The following is a 14,578-nucleotide window of genomic DNA, read 5'->3' on the forward strand; positions in this document are numbered from 1 at the left end:
TTGCTTTAGAAAAGCTGAAACTGTTCGATGTTTTTGTGATAGTGTGTTTTAGTACTTTTTGCCTGAAATATTTAGCTATTGAAATTATACTTTGCCAAGGGCACAATGGCTATGCATAATAAATCCTGCTAGTTGGCTGCAGTTGGGAATCTGCTATTCCAATGCTGCACAGGTGGCACTGTGTTTCAGATAGGTATATCATGGACATCTCAATTTTTTGACCTACTAGAAATTTTCTTTAAAAAGTAATAATTTATGTCTCTACTTAATAGCATACCACACAAAAATATTCATAGAAATGAACTTCCACCAGGTAAGTAATGACTGTGCATCTGATTCTCAGGTTGCAGTAGGATACACGCATCACTGACTGACAGCCAGGCAAGCTTGTTAATACCATGGACTATCTACAGTAAAATTATGACTTTTATTAAAAGAAACTATTTCAGAATTTTGTTTAATTTTTTTAATATGTTCTAAATTTCTGCTCATTTAGTACTGTGAAAGTACTTCTGATTTATTCACATTGTATGTACCATATTTGTTTTCTACTGAACCAAGCCGTTAACCTCCTTGGAGCGAGAGGTCACGCGTAGAATCATAGAATCATAGAAATTTTGTGGTTAGAAGATTATCTAGTTTCAACCACCCTGCCATGGGCACAGCTTTCACTAGACCAGGTTTGCTTATACCTCCATCCAGCCTGGCCTTGCACATCTGCAGGGATGGGACATCCACAATTTTTCTTCACCCTCACCACCCTCACAGTAAAAAAATTATTCCTAATATCTAGGGTTTTCCTTTGTCTTTGGTAGTCAGTAGTTTTCCTAGAATGATGCCATTGGAATGGGAGCTATTAAGGTTTTATTATTCCTGGTCTGGTGCCTGGACACCCATGGCACTGCCTTGATAACGTATATTCTTAGCTGTTTAATGATGCAGCAACTTCATACCCTCAATTAGAATTCTGCTTGAATATAGAGAGATTCTCTGAATTGTTATGTCCTCAAATCACATCTCCTGTGTTACGTCAATGAAGTGTAAAAATGGCTTACAACTCCTGCAAGATGCTCTGCCGTACAAAGAACTGCTCATAAAATTACCGGGTAAAATGAACGGATTAAGAACATTCATGCTGTTATTTTCAGTGGATTAAATATCCATGCTTTTTATTTCAAGTTAATCAGTCCTTTGTACTGCAGGATGGAAAAAAAAAAATAATCTCAACCCTGTCCAGTAAGCCTCAGCAGCAAGAATCATTATAGAAACCTTCATTGCCATGAAGGAATTGCTGAACTTTTGGAGATTCCAAATTGCACTTCCTAAGTATGTACTATGCCAGTTCTTCTTAAACTTAACATAAAGGTTTATTAAATGATGTATTTAAAAAGTTGAGTTGAAAAACTTACACAAATATTCTAAGCCATGTTATTCATTCTGTTGAAACTGTAGCATGCAGTCAGTATAATACACCTTAAAATACTCCCACACATGATACTAATTTTATGACTGGATGACATAATGTGGGTTTTTTTCAAATTCCATGTCTTAATAAAGAGATTTTGTCATTGATTTATTGAATGCACAAAAATCCCTACTCTGTGATTTACCCTAGACCAATTAAGCAAGTAAGGCATAGTTTTCATAAAGACACACAAATGTGAACCCATAATAGAAACCCTTGTGTGACATGAAATTGGACATGGTCCATGAAGTGCCTCTCATAACTCTTTTATTTTATACAATTATAAATTTTCAATAGTAATCTCTATTGATAAACTGTTGGCAGTTTTGAAAAAAATGATACCTGCTAGTTCTTCTTAGCAGAGGGAAGTAAAATACTGATGGTGCCCTTTTTAAGAAAGCATAGTAAACATCAATAATTTTCTCAAATAAAGGCTCACCAACGTGCCACATCAATAGCAAGATGTAAGAATTATAAATAGATGATTAACAGATGATTCTAAACGAGTATCATGTGTCTAATACCAGTGGTATTAAACTTTTCCAGAACTTTTCAGGGTACTGCTTATTTTATCAAAATAAGTTTTTAGAAAAGGATGAAGTGTTTCATGAATTCTGAGCTAGTGTATTTTTACAGAAGCTAATGTATTATGGAATTACTGTGGGAATTGGCGTCGTATTTACCTCACCAATGTGCCATATTCCCCTTGTCATCCCATTCTTCTTGAGATAGTTTCCCTTGTCAAACATCTTGATGCTAAATCCCTGTTGGGGCACCCAAACAGGTCATATTTCTGCTGTCAGTCTGTACCTTAAGCCACAACATGAAAGAGAGCAGGAAATTCTACAGCTGTTTCTCTTCATCGTGAATAAGAAGTTATTTCAAATTTCCTTGAGCAAATTTTGAGGAAATTCAGCCATCCCAAAACTTTCATTCAGCTGTTACTAGCTACTTTTTCCAGGTGAGTCTTTCTTCTTTGCTGTTTGCTTGAAAAATAACCTAGGCTGAAAAAATCATTTTTAAAAAGTCTATGGATCTGAGCTATTTTATGTATAATCCAAAGAAAACTGTACACAGGTCCAAATTTAAAAGCTATTTTTCATTGCAAGTTTCTATCAGTCAAAGTGTAATTTCTACTGTAATTTCATAATAATGGCATAACTCCTAGCTAGCTAAGAAATAATATCAAGTAGTCTAATAGGAACCCCATAAAAACTTCATACATTTGCTGTGTGAGGCACTGCATGAGACTGCTGAATTGAGGTCACATTCAGCAGAGCTGAGAGTTCTCTAAATTCTCAGTTCAGACTGGGTATTAGTTTCCTCATGCAACACAACAAGCTAGTAGTAATATGAGGCAATGGTGATCAGCCCTTTAACCCCAGCTTACCCTCAACAAACCTCTTCATGGAAGTATAAACAGCTTCTGGGGTAGGTAGGAAGAGAATGCATTTTTCTGGCTTACTGGTCAGTGTGCTTCCCCTAGGCTACAAGGAATTTATTTCTTGGAAACATGCATCTAAAGGATATTAATTTTGTCCTGAGTAGCCAGACACTAGGCAGTGGGATTTGACCAAAGACCTGATGCTTCAAATTGTGAAAGCCTTGATGTATGTTTTCCTTTGTAATCTTTAAGCACTTATGCTCCATTAAGCACAATTAAGATCTCAAGATTTTTCTCTTCATCTGTGCTTGATGTAGTATTCTGCTATTCCATTTTGGATAGGAAATAAAGATATTTTTTCTTCCATTTTATTTTATACAAAGTATTGTTTTTCTACTGTTCTTTCCCTAGCACATCTCAAAGGATACAATCATAGCTGATTTTACAGGGTGAATTTTTAACTACTTGATTTTAGCTTGACTTTTTTGAGTTTGTGTAAAGCCATGATAGAAAGGATCCATTATATTACCAAATCTGTGGAAGGCTCTGGAATTCCTTATTACCCTGTCACAAGTCTTAGCATCAACCCTACTGAAAGGTGTTAAGTCAAAAAGTCAGTCTTGTTTTTCCTGATTTTAGCAGCTATATCTGGAAGTGGGATAATTCTTGACCCTACATTTTTCTGCTTTCTAGAAGCTTGCTTGCTTTTATATCTGACAACATAACAACATAGGTTGCTTCTCTCTGACCCATTTCTATCAAGAAGAGACAGCATTAACACTAGGGCCACACTTAAATGGGCCATTCTGGCCAATTTAGGAACAACAATTTTTAGACTGAGATCCACAAGTCCGTGCTGTGCTGTGTTTGTGACAAAGGGCCTTTGGGCCTGTATCCCTTTAACCCAGTTCAGCTCTAGGCAGCATGTAACATCAAGCACAGCTTGATGATCACAGTGTTTCTTTGTATGTCTGCTGGTTTTGGCCAGGGTAGAATTAATTTTTTTCACAGTGGCTGGTATGGGGGAGTGTTTTGGATTTGTGCTGGATGTGGGGTTGGTAATATGGAAATGTTTTTGTTATTGCTGAGCAGGGCTTACACAGCACCACAGCCTTTTCTGCTTCTCATACTGCCATGGCTGGCAGGGGAACTTGAAGGTTCACTGGCAGCTGGGAGGAGAAACAGCCAGGACAGGTGACCCCAACTTACCAAAGGGATATTTCAGACCATATGACATCATACTCAGTATATTAAGTGTGGAGGAAAAGGAAGAAGGGATCGACATTTGGAGTGATGGCGTTTGTCTTCCAAGTAATCATTACAGGTGATGGGGCCCTGCTGTCTCGGAGATGGATGGACCACCACCTGCCCATGGGAAGCAGTGAATCACATCCTTGTTTTGCTTTGGTTGTGTGTGCATCTTTTGCTTTCTCTATTAAACTGCATTTGTCTCAATGCACACTTTTTTTTCCTTTTACCCTTCTGAACCTATTCCCAGTCTTACTGGTGGGGGAGTGAGTAAGTGGTTATGTGGGGTTTGGTTGCTGGCTGGGGTAAAACCATGACAGCCTGTGTGCTTAAAAGGTGACTTGGTACTTAAGGTATGTATTACAATAGGTCAAGCAATGCTTAATTGTATTGCTTTTGCATCAGTTCTTCAGTCACTTGATAGATCTGATGGTTATTTATCAAAATACCCAAACATCTCTGTATTTGAGAACAGAAACTCTAGGACATCATCTAAAAGCCATTAGGTCATGGAAGATCCTGTTTAATTCAAGCTTGAATAAGTCTCTAATAGGACATGTCATTTTAGTGCCATGGTGTTGATGAGGCAGGGAAAGAAGCTGAGCTGTTGCAGATTAGTCAGGGCAGCTTATGGCCTTTATGCTTCAAAGCATGTGTGCAGTTGCCAAATCAACAGGACAACTCTCCTTTTTTTTTTTTTTTTTCCTTGCTAATGGTCAAGCTGCCAGAAACAAATAGTGATGTTAGCTGAGACTGAGAAAGTTGTTACCACAAATACTTTGAGGAATGAGCTGATATTCATCTTTCAAAAAAAACCAAAAACATAAAATAACTAATTTCTGATACCTAATATCAAAAACAAATCTTGGTTACTGTTTGCAATAAATCTTTCCTTTTTAGTGCTAAGTACCCAAGTGACTGCTTACCCTAATAAACACCAAACCCAATAACCAGACGAAGAGCAGTGCGAGTAACCTCAAGCAGATTCCATCTAAACAACATCCTTAATAGTCAGAAAGTGGCATCAGAAAGAAATACTTTTTCTTCCTGACCTGGTACCTTTCCATACTGCTTATAGCTGAATGGGAAATGTATTTAAATTATTTGGTAAAAAAGACTTCCCAGATGATAAAAAAATTCCTTAAAATGTATTGTCTTGAACACAGGCGCTTTATTTTAAAGCGTTCTTTTATGTTCCACCCAGCAGAATTAGCACCTGGCATTCATTGACATTTCCCATGCTTTGCTGTTAAGGATGGCTCATGTGGCAGGAACTGATCAACCCATGTGCTCCTTCCCCTCTGCTGAACTCAGCAAATGCTCTGTGCAGAACTCCAGCAGATGGACATATTATCTCCTGAAGACACATGTTTCTCTTATGGACCATTTTATAGCTTGTGCTTGTTCAGTTTGCACTTTAATAGATACACTAATAAAGAGATTATCCATGCAGTTCAGCTCTTCAAGAAGGTGAAAGGTGTCATGAAAAATAAATAACAGAAAAGAACTTGATTTCAGTGAGACCATGAGACATTTAGGCCTGCTGATGTATACCCTTTGTCTATAGTAACCCCAAATAAAGAATGGTAGATATTCTTTTAATAATAAAGAACACTGGTTTATATTCTATTTAAATATGTTTTCTTGGTATGATACACTGTCCTAAGCTGTATTCAAATCTCTTTCCCGGATATACTGAATTCCATTCTGACAGTACTTTTCTGAGGAGTCTCTGAGATGGGGATTAACCTCACCATGACACAAAGTTCTTAACAATTAATAAAAGCAAGTAAGTATTACTTAAAAAACACTGTGTATACACCTGGTCAGGATGGGATTTAAAATGTAGTTGGTGTGCTTGCTTCTGTGGTCAAATGTAAGTGCACTTTGCAAGGACAGGATGATAATGCTAGGGAAATTTGTACAGTAGATCTAAAACAGAGAGATTTAGAAGATAGTAGTAGCTAATGAAGAATAGAACAGGAATATAAGAGAAAAGCATTCAGGCAAGAGCTTTAGAGAATCTTACCTCAGATATAACAAGCAAACAAGGTTATTCAGCTTTGCATGTATCTCTGTCACTCACAATATTTTGAAACACTTAAAGCAATCTTCTATTAGAAAACAGAAGAAACCCTATATAAGTTCCTGAAACAATATTGTTTGTAAAAGTGTCTTCAAGAGTTCAGCAAAAAAAGGGGCAGACATCTCTTAATTAAAGGAAACTTTGGATGAAATTATGTTTTAACTCTGGCTTTTGTGGTAGTGGGGCTGCGAGCCAGGATAGAGGTTTGGGAGCTTAGTAGTTCTGACAGCTCTCTAGTAGCTACTGTAAGCTCTGATTCATTCTGCTTTGCTAGTAGGGATGTACTTTCATCACTTGATGTTAAAGAACTAGTCCTATAATTGGCAGCATCAGCTGTCTGGGGACTGAGAGGGAGGAATTTTAAATACCTCTCGTCAGGCTAAAAGGATACTCTATGTTTATTCAGTTTTAACAGAAATACACTTACAGGCGCCTTTATTCTAATGTTGTGGATGATTCATCATTTTTTTTTTATATGCTTATTTTTGAAGATTCAGAATGTCCAAGTTCTCAGCTAAAAGATTACAACCTCGATTGCCATCAGATACTCTGCTTCTGTGGGGTATGGGAATTTACAGGCCTGAGATTTACATGTCTCTTGATTTCAAATAAAGCAATAAGTTTCCTCATATTTAACACCTAGAGTCATGCAGTCTGGTGTCTAAAAGTCAGGGAGTGGAAGGAAATGCAGAGGGAAAATCCTCCTGAACTTTGTGTAGCTGAGAGAAACAGAATTTATTGTAAAGCAGCTTCTGGGGTGCTCCTTACCATTCTGCCTGGCTGCAGCAGCAACAGCAGAGGGGACCTGGCGTCCTCTCCCTTCCTCCCAACTGTCAAAATCCTCCTACATCCTGATGTTTACACCAGAATTCTCCACCATATACTCACCCATCACTCGGCCTCTGCAGCATATGTCCTTCTGTAAATGAAGGAGTTTTCTTGGCTTACAAGGCCTTTCCATGGCAGAAATACCAGCTTTTATACCTTTCTAGAACAATTTTGACATCTGTAAAATTCTATTGACTACAAGAATACAAAACATAATCTGACACGAATCAGTGAGGATCCCTGTGTGTACAGAGAAAGAAAAAATAAGCCTGTTTAAATATCAAAATCTTTGCTAAATGATGTGAAGGGACAGCATGAAGAAAAAAAAAGGTTAAATAATAAAAAGCTTTCTGTATTTCAGATGACAGTATGACTATGTAGTTGTGTAATTCAAGAACCAAGTAATTTATTCAGAAATGTAGAAACTGATCTTTCAATTATTTCAATTTTTTATTTTTATGCTCTGAAGAAAAATAAAGAAATGAGGACATGTGAAGAAAAAAATTTTTAAAACAAGATGGCTGCAAATGTTATGGTTAGAGTATTTTTTACTCTCATGATGAATTTAGTTCTGTGTTTTCTCTAAATTTAAAATTATATCTATAAAAAAATTGCATGAAGTGCAACTACATATATCAGCTATGAAAAAGATTAGAAATTATTAGAAGACTGTTCCTGTATAGGCAATTCTTAAGTCCTTCTTTTTGACAGGTTAAAAACTTCTTTCTTCTTTTCCCAAACTCTGCAACTAACTTTACATTGAAACTCAGTATTGATCAAATAAGGAGGTAAAGATAAGAAGAGAGTAAAAAATGTCAGAAATGGTAGTTGTTGGGTTCCCTTATACATTCCATGGGTAGGGATGTTTGCATTGCACTCTTCGGACCACTAAACCAAATAACCAGTGAGGAGTTGGTCTTCTTATCATGTTTTATTGACTAAGCTTCTGTGTGCCCCTTCCATTAGGGGTAGAAAAGATCCAAAGGCAGAGAAGTTGACAAAATGATTCAGAAAATCAGTCCTAGAAAATTGTCTCTGTACCTGAAAAAGGTCAGGGTTAGTTAGATGCCATTATTGTCTATGAATTTGAACCAAAAGTAATTTGAATGGGTTATTTGGGGGTAAACAGCAATCTTTTGAACCCAGTGTTTTCAGATATTCTCCAGGAGTTGCACAGGTTACACATGCTTTCAAAATACTCAACTTCAAATCACTGTCTGCATTGAAATTTATCTTGCTTATCTATCACTGGCTTAGCTAAATGCACTATGCAAAACTTATTTTTTTTAAATACTATGTGTTTAATGTAATAGCTTTATAATCAGTTCTTTCAACAATTTCCTAGTGAAATTTGGACTGTAGATTTTGAATTATAGCAATCAATGCCACAAAACTTAAAATTTGTCAGGTTGCAATAGGATTCAGAGTAATTCCATTGTTTCACCTCAAACTTGCACTCTCTAAAGGTAAAAGAGGCTGTTCACAGAAATAACATGAAAAATACGAGAAGGTTCACATGGTGAGGGCAACATTTCTCTTTCTGGAAAATTATCTACAGAATCATCACTATTTATCTATTTGTGAGGAATTCCAAACTTGATTCATCTGTTCTGGAGTTGTATTTAGCTGCCACTCATTCTGACAGTCATTATAACGCTGCAGAATATTATCCTGCACATCACTTACGAGATCTTCTCCTGTGCACAGTGCCTCCCAGTATTTTCTATTTGCAGTCCATGGTTACCATGCTAAGTCATATGATAATTTCCTGTAATTTAGATTTTTATGAAAGCAAAAGATTTGACACAGTATCTGTTCACTTGAAACAACATATTGCAATACTTCTCATTTGCTGGAATAGGAATACTATTAGGCTGGTTAACTACTACTTAAAAAATATAATGGCAATAAAAATCAGGATGAAAGAAACTTGTTTCTTATGCATGTGTCTGTCTGTCTGTTTTGCTGGGCTTGCTTGTTGTTTTTAATATTTTGCAGAAAACTCAATCATGGCTTAGGACTCTATGTGTGAATACCAAACAAAATGACATTTGGTGCCTTAAAGGTCTGATCTCACGTCAGGAAACTGCCCCATCAGAGATGAAAGAAGAGGCAAAGATGATGAGTATGATAGGTAGTATGTTAACAATCAAACTTCGTGATGGCTTCAAGAAAAGGAAAAAAATATAAAAGGGCATGAAAGAGAATAATGAGGTAGTTCTGCCTGTGTTTACAAGGAAATCTTCCAAAATCTGAAAAGCAAAACAGGGAGAAGTGGAACAGATTTTTTTAAACACAGTAACTGGATGAAGGCTTGGATCATGAGCTAATCAGTAGCAGAACTCAGTCTTCATGGCTGATAAGAGAGAAATGGTCTTCATAATTGAGGCTGGTAATTGAGTCAACAGTGAAGGAAAAGACAAGTGGGATGGAGTGGAATGGATGCCCCTCGGCAACTCACCAGATGCTGTGATTGAAACTTCAGATGACAGAGACTTTTATACTTTCTCTATAAGCATGTGCAGGTGAGAAGGCACAAAATATGTAAGATATTATGCAGTGAGAATCTGCAAGGTTAAAGATAAATAAGTACTTAGGTTTTTGCAGTGTACTCTCTGGTTTAACATCCTAATTAATGATTTCAAAGAAGTAAATGACATGTAAATGAAATTCATAGATAACTAAAATTGACAGGAAATGAAAACATATTTAGCAGAGAGAAGGCATCCAAAAACTGGAGGAACTGGTTAGTGAGAAAATATGTAAATGCAAACGTATTAAAGCAGGATGTTTACGAAGTGCTGGGGTAATAGAAAAAAGGCCAGTGATCATTAAAAATTGAATATCTGTAGTTCAAGATATGTTACAGAAGTGTGGGAAAGACTCAGAGGTCTGATTTGAGAGTTGTTACAGATTGCCAGTGTTAGGTTGTAAAAGGTTTGGTGCAATATTTTTAGTATTACAGGAATAAATTTCCTTTGGGATATTTGAAGTTGCCTGATTAAAGAACTGCTGCTGTAAATTATAGTAGGTGTTACACTACATCATCAATTTACCAACAAAAGAGTACTTTATAGCTTACATTGACGAGTCATTTTATGAAACCCATTGCTTTAAAACATGTGAGTGTTCCTAAAATGGATGAATTTGCTGGATTATGCAAAGAATATATATCATGTACTTAATTTTAAAAGGGGAAATATGAATAAGTATGTAGACTGTCTAGTAAAACTAAGTGCACTAAACAGTTCTAGAATTTAAAAATTAAGAAGAGTTAGAATTTCCTTAAGCATGCGCAAAAGATGTCTGAGGGAAAATATTTCCTTAGGAATAGTTTATACTCACAACAGATTAATAAAGAACTCATTTTTTTTATTATTTTTTAATGATTGCAAGCAGACAGCTCTTTTTTTAGCTTTTCAGTACGAAAGGTATGTATTAGAACTTTGCACACATTAGGAATGTGAGAATTGTCAAGTATCAAGCCAAGCTACAGCATACAAAAGGTAATCAAAACAAACAAAACAATGGCTAAATCAATTTTAGCCATGTAAAATTAATAATAAAAAAGGAAGAAAAAGGGGCTTTATTGTAGGATAAGACAGATGTTAAAAATGGTTCTTTTGCCCCAGATTCTAAATTAAAAACTTATCAAGGCTTTCTTTAAAGTCAAAGGTGTTTAATATGGAGAAAATGATGAAAATGAGGACATGGAAATGTGATTTACTGTTTTACAGAGGAAAAAAAGCTTAAAAAATTCCATATGATCTAGGTGGGGGAGATTAGAAAGTCTTCATTCCAGAATTTGGAAAAAAGCATGCTTGAAACCACAGATCTATTCAATTAACCGATCCTTAGTCAACCTTTTCCAGCAGATATCATGTACTCAGAGAACAAGCTAAAGCCTACACTTTAAGTTTAGTGAGGGTTTTGCATTGAATTTAGAGATTTGGGATGGTGGATTCATCTGGCCCTTTTTACATGCAAAGTTTTAGAACAAATTTCAATGGCAATTATAATGAATTGTATGAAGGCAATTAGAAGTAGGACAAAACACGACATGTTTTTATCCACAATTTTTCTTTGATAAATTATTTTCTAGGCAAATGACATGCAGTAAAACTCATCTGTTTGGACTTCAGTTAAATATTTGATTCATTGCCAAAAAGAGTAAATTAAAAATAGGATTGTTACAGGAATTTTAATTCCTTGCAAGGAACTGACTAAATGGGAGAAAATCATGTGTGATATTAAAACAGATAATATGCACTTAAGGGGAGGGGTGATTTTTACCATTTTTGTTGTGTTTTCATTTAGTATTTTCTTTAATGACTTTGGTCTAAAAGGAAAAAGTATGTAATTGGTTTTGTCTACAGTATATAAGGTCAATTAAAAAAAACTACTATATAGAAAATAAATACTATAACTACTATATAGAAAATAAATAATTTTAAAAATTTGAAGGCCTAAATAACAAAAATGGGAGCATAGAATTAAATTCATCAGTGTAATTGATAGTAATATATTTAGGGGCTGTTACAAATTTTTACAGTATGAGATGTTCAGTAGGTGAAGTGGGAAAACAATTGGGTGTATTAGATGACTGAATCTTCAAAATCATTCAGACGAGAAGAAAGCAAATGTAGTTGAGGGGTTGGTTCTGAAAATTAAAAAATTAAAAAATGCTAATTTCATTGTGTAAGTAAGTATTACGGCCTCCTCTGGAAAGCTTTGTAAAATTGAAGTTATTAAATTAAGAAAAAATTAATTCACAGTGTAACTAATGAATGAAAGCATCCCAAAAAATAGATATAAGGAAAAAGGCAACAAAGTAGTAGATACCAAAAAGCTGGAAAAAAATTAAAGCTGAAAGCATACATGATTATTTCCTATAAACCCACAAAAAGATAAATACAGGAAAGGAGAAAATTGCAAAGTTAAAAATTAGTTTTACCAAGAGAATTAGTTGAATACAAACTGTCAGTTAATTATTTCAAACTGGAAATTAATAGATTTCTAACCATGACAGGTTTGTGTTTAAAACTTTCTATCAGAAAGAAAAAAGCAAGAAACTAACTGCTTTGAAGATAATACATATTTACTTCACAAAATAAATTACCTGAACTAGCACTATATTAAAGTCAGTGAGCCATAAATTCTTACAATGTTCCTTTCATAACCAAAGGGAAATATGGTATAAGTATCTGAAAGACATTTCATTTTCCTTTTCCATTATTGTTTTTAATGTGGTGCATAGCAATAGCATTACTGTAAGAGTCTTGATATACAATATCAAAAAGGATAAAATTCATCTCTTCCTTTTGACTTAGAGATAGCTCATTAGAAAAAAGGTGGTAGCCTCATCCCTTGGGACCTTTAAAACCAGATTCAACATGCTACTGAAGAAAAATACTCCAGTGAAAAAACAGACAGTAAAAGGATGAGACTTAATAAGCATTTTTTTCCCTCCCTGCTTCCTGGAGTGCCAGCCCTTCTGCTGTTCTTCACTCTGGTATGGCATCTCCAGGTCTGCACACAGTGTGGTTGCCCTTCTGAATGCATGGGTTGGCAAAGTAGCTAGTGAAAATATTCAGTAGCTATTTTCAGATTTAAGTCACTTTGTATTTCACTTTTTTCTTTTAATTACAACAACCGCTCGCCCGTAAATTGTGCATACCCTTTGATTGTTAATGGGAGATTTAATTTTCTGGTTGAATATTCTGTTGAATATTCATTCTGATTGAACATTTGACTCAGAGAGACTAGCAGTTTCTGGAAACCAGTAGCATACATCCAAGAACTTTTGAGAAAATAGAACTAGAAAAGTATTCTCTTTTTTGGTACAATCCCAAAAAATAGACAAACTTGTCTGTGAAAAATAACTACATTCAATTTTCTGTGAGAAACTTTACTTGCAAATAAAATCAAGGCATCTTCTATGACTTTTCTGAATGTACAGAGATAGTGTTGCTTTCAGAGTAGAGCAGAAGAATCTCCAGATGTCACATCAGAAATATGTGCGTTTGCTCTCACTGAGGAAATCAGTATTTCAACAATAAAATATACCAGGACTGTAGACTTTTGGATTTATTGTCTTTTAGGTAACGATAGAATTTTGCAAGAGATAACTTGCAAGCAGACCATTCAGCATTCACAGAACCTTTTAGACTTAACAGTGTTTCGTGGAAGTCAAGCACTCCATGTGTACATTTTAGCTTTCAGAAATATTTAGATTGTCGTGAACAGTTCTGCACTGGGATGGAAAAGCAAGTAAATGGTAACCTAATACTATTTCTTGTCATCAGACACATCCTCCGAATTTGCACTACACCTTTGGCTGATGATTTACAGTTGTTATTTATATATACATGTGTATATATATATATATATATATATATATTTGTGTGTATAGATTAACCAAGTTAACAGCTTGCACTATAATGATTAAATTCTCACTTTGAAAACCTGATTTCAAAGAGGAAATAAATTAATTGTGAAATTTTGCTGGTACTAATAGGGGAAAGAAGAAAATTTTGTTTCCTGGGTTCAGCACCAAACCACTGAAATTGCCTAGTTTAATTCTCCAGATGTCTTTGTGAATTACTAATCTGGCACAAAATTCAAGCAAAATCTGACTCTTGATTTTAGTGCATCTGTTGCAAAAGCAATATTCCTTCCTTGTGTGGAGAGAGTGTTGCAGTTTTAAGACAACGCTTACTCTAGACTTGTGTTTAAAGTGTATGATTTTCTTTAGAGAAGTGCAGTAGCACAATGCTAGGTTCTATATTCTTTACAGAGCACTGAGGAGTTCCTTGAGGTCAACAGGAAATAGAGCTGCTGATATTTAGTGGCACCATTTTCAGTGAGACCAAGTTGCTAGGCAAAGTATTGTTAGGTGTACAATAAATTTAACAATAATATGTTATTACATGTGTAAATCGGCCAGAAATTCTCCATTTAATAAGTACATCTTGTTAGTTGACACACAATTATGTTAATGCAATGGAATTGGAGAGTAATTTAAATGTAATTATCGTTTAAGGGCTTAAAAGATAAATCGTAAAGAACATGGAACTTTATGTCATAGACTATGTCTGAAATACCAAGTATGTCTGATATACTGTCTTACTGTTTTACCTTTGAAATTCATTTTTCTCAAATGGCATAGAATAAGGACAATTTGTAAATCAAAATACAATCGTGCTGCTCAGTGGTTCAGTTCCAAGTTTAGACTTGCACAATTAAGACAATCAGAAAACATACCCTTAACTGAGGTTCAGTTTAATCACATATGTTTTCATGGCTTCAGTTTCTCTGTTTTACTAATGTATAGTCTAATAATAAACTGTAAATAATTTATCTGCATTTATAATGCTACATTAAATTTCTTAGCAAGCTTTCTTCAGTATTTAACTATCTGTCTATGTATGCATATTCATGTCCTATTTTAGACATAAGATTCATTTACCGCCATCAAAATGTGATAACATCAGTTTAGGAAAAATGAATAATAATAATTGTGTGTTAATTTATTTCTTTCACTAGATCCTTATTTTTTAATGTTAGT

At 35.0% G+C, this 14,578-nt stretch overlaps 1 protein-coding gene across 2 annotated transcripts in view; it reads left to right on the forward strand.

Annotated features, from left to right (window-relative positions):
• Nucleotides 1-14,578, forward strand: part of NKAIN2 (sodium/potassium transporting ATPase interacting 2) — a 529,063-nt gene that overhangs the window by 199,501 nt on the left and 314,984 nt on the right. The gene's annotated exons all lie outside the window — the stretch shown is intronic.

Source organism: Cyanistes caeruleus, chromosome 2 (assembly GCF_971803275.1).
Source record: "Cyanistes caeruleus chromosome 2, bCyaCae1.hap1.1, whole genome shotgun sequence".
In the NCBI taxonomy this organism is placed as follows: Eukaryota; Metazoa; Chordata; class Aves; order Passeriformes; family Paridae; genus Cyanistes; species Cyanistes caeruleus.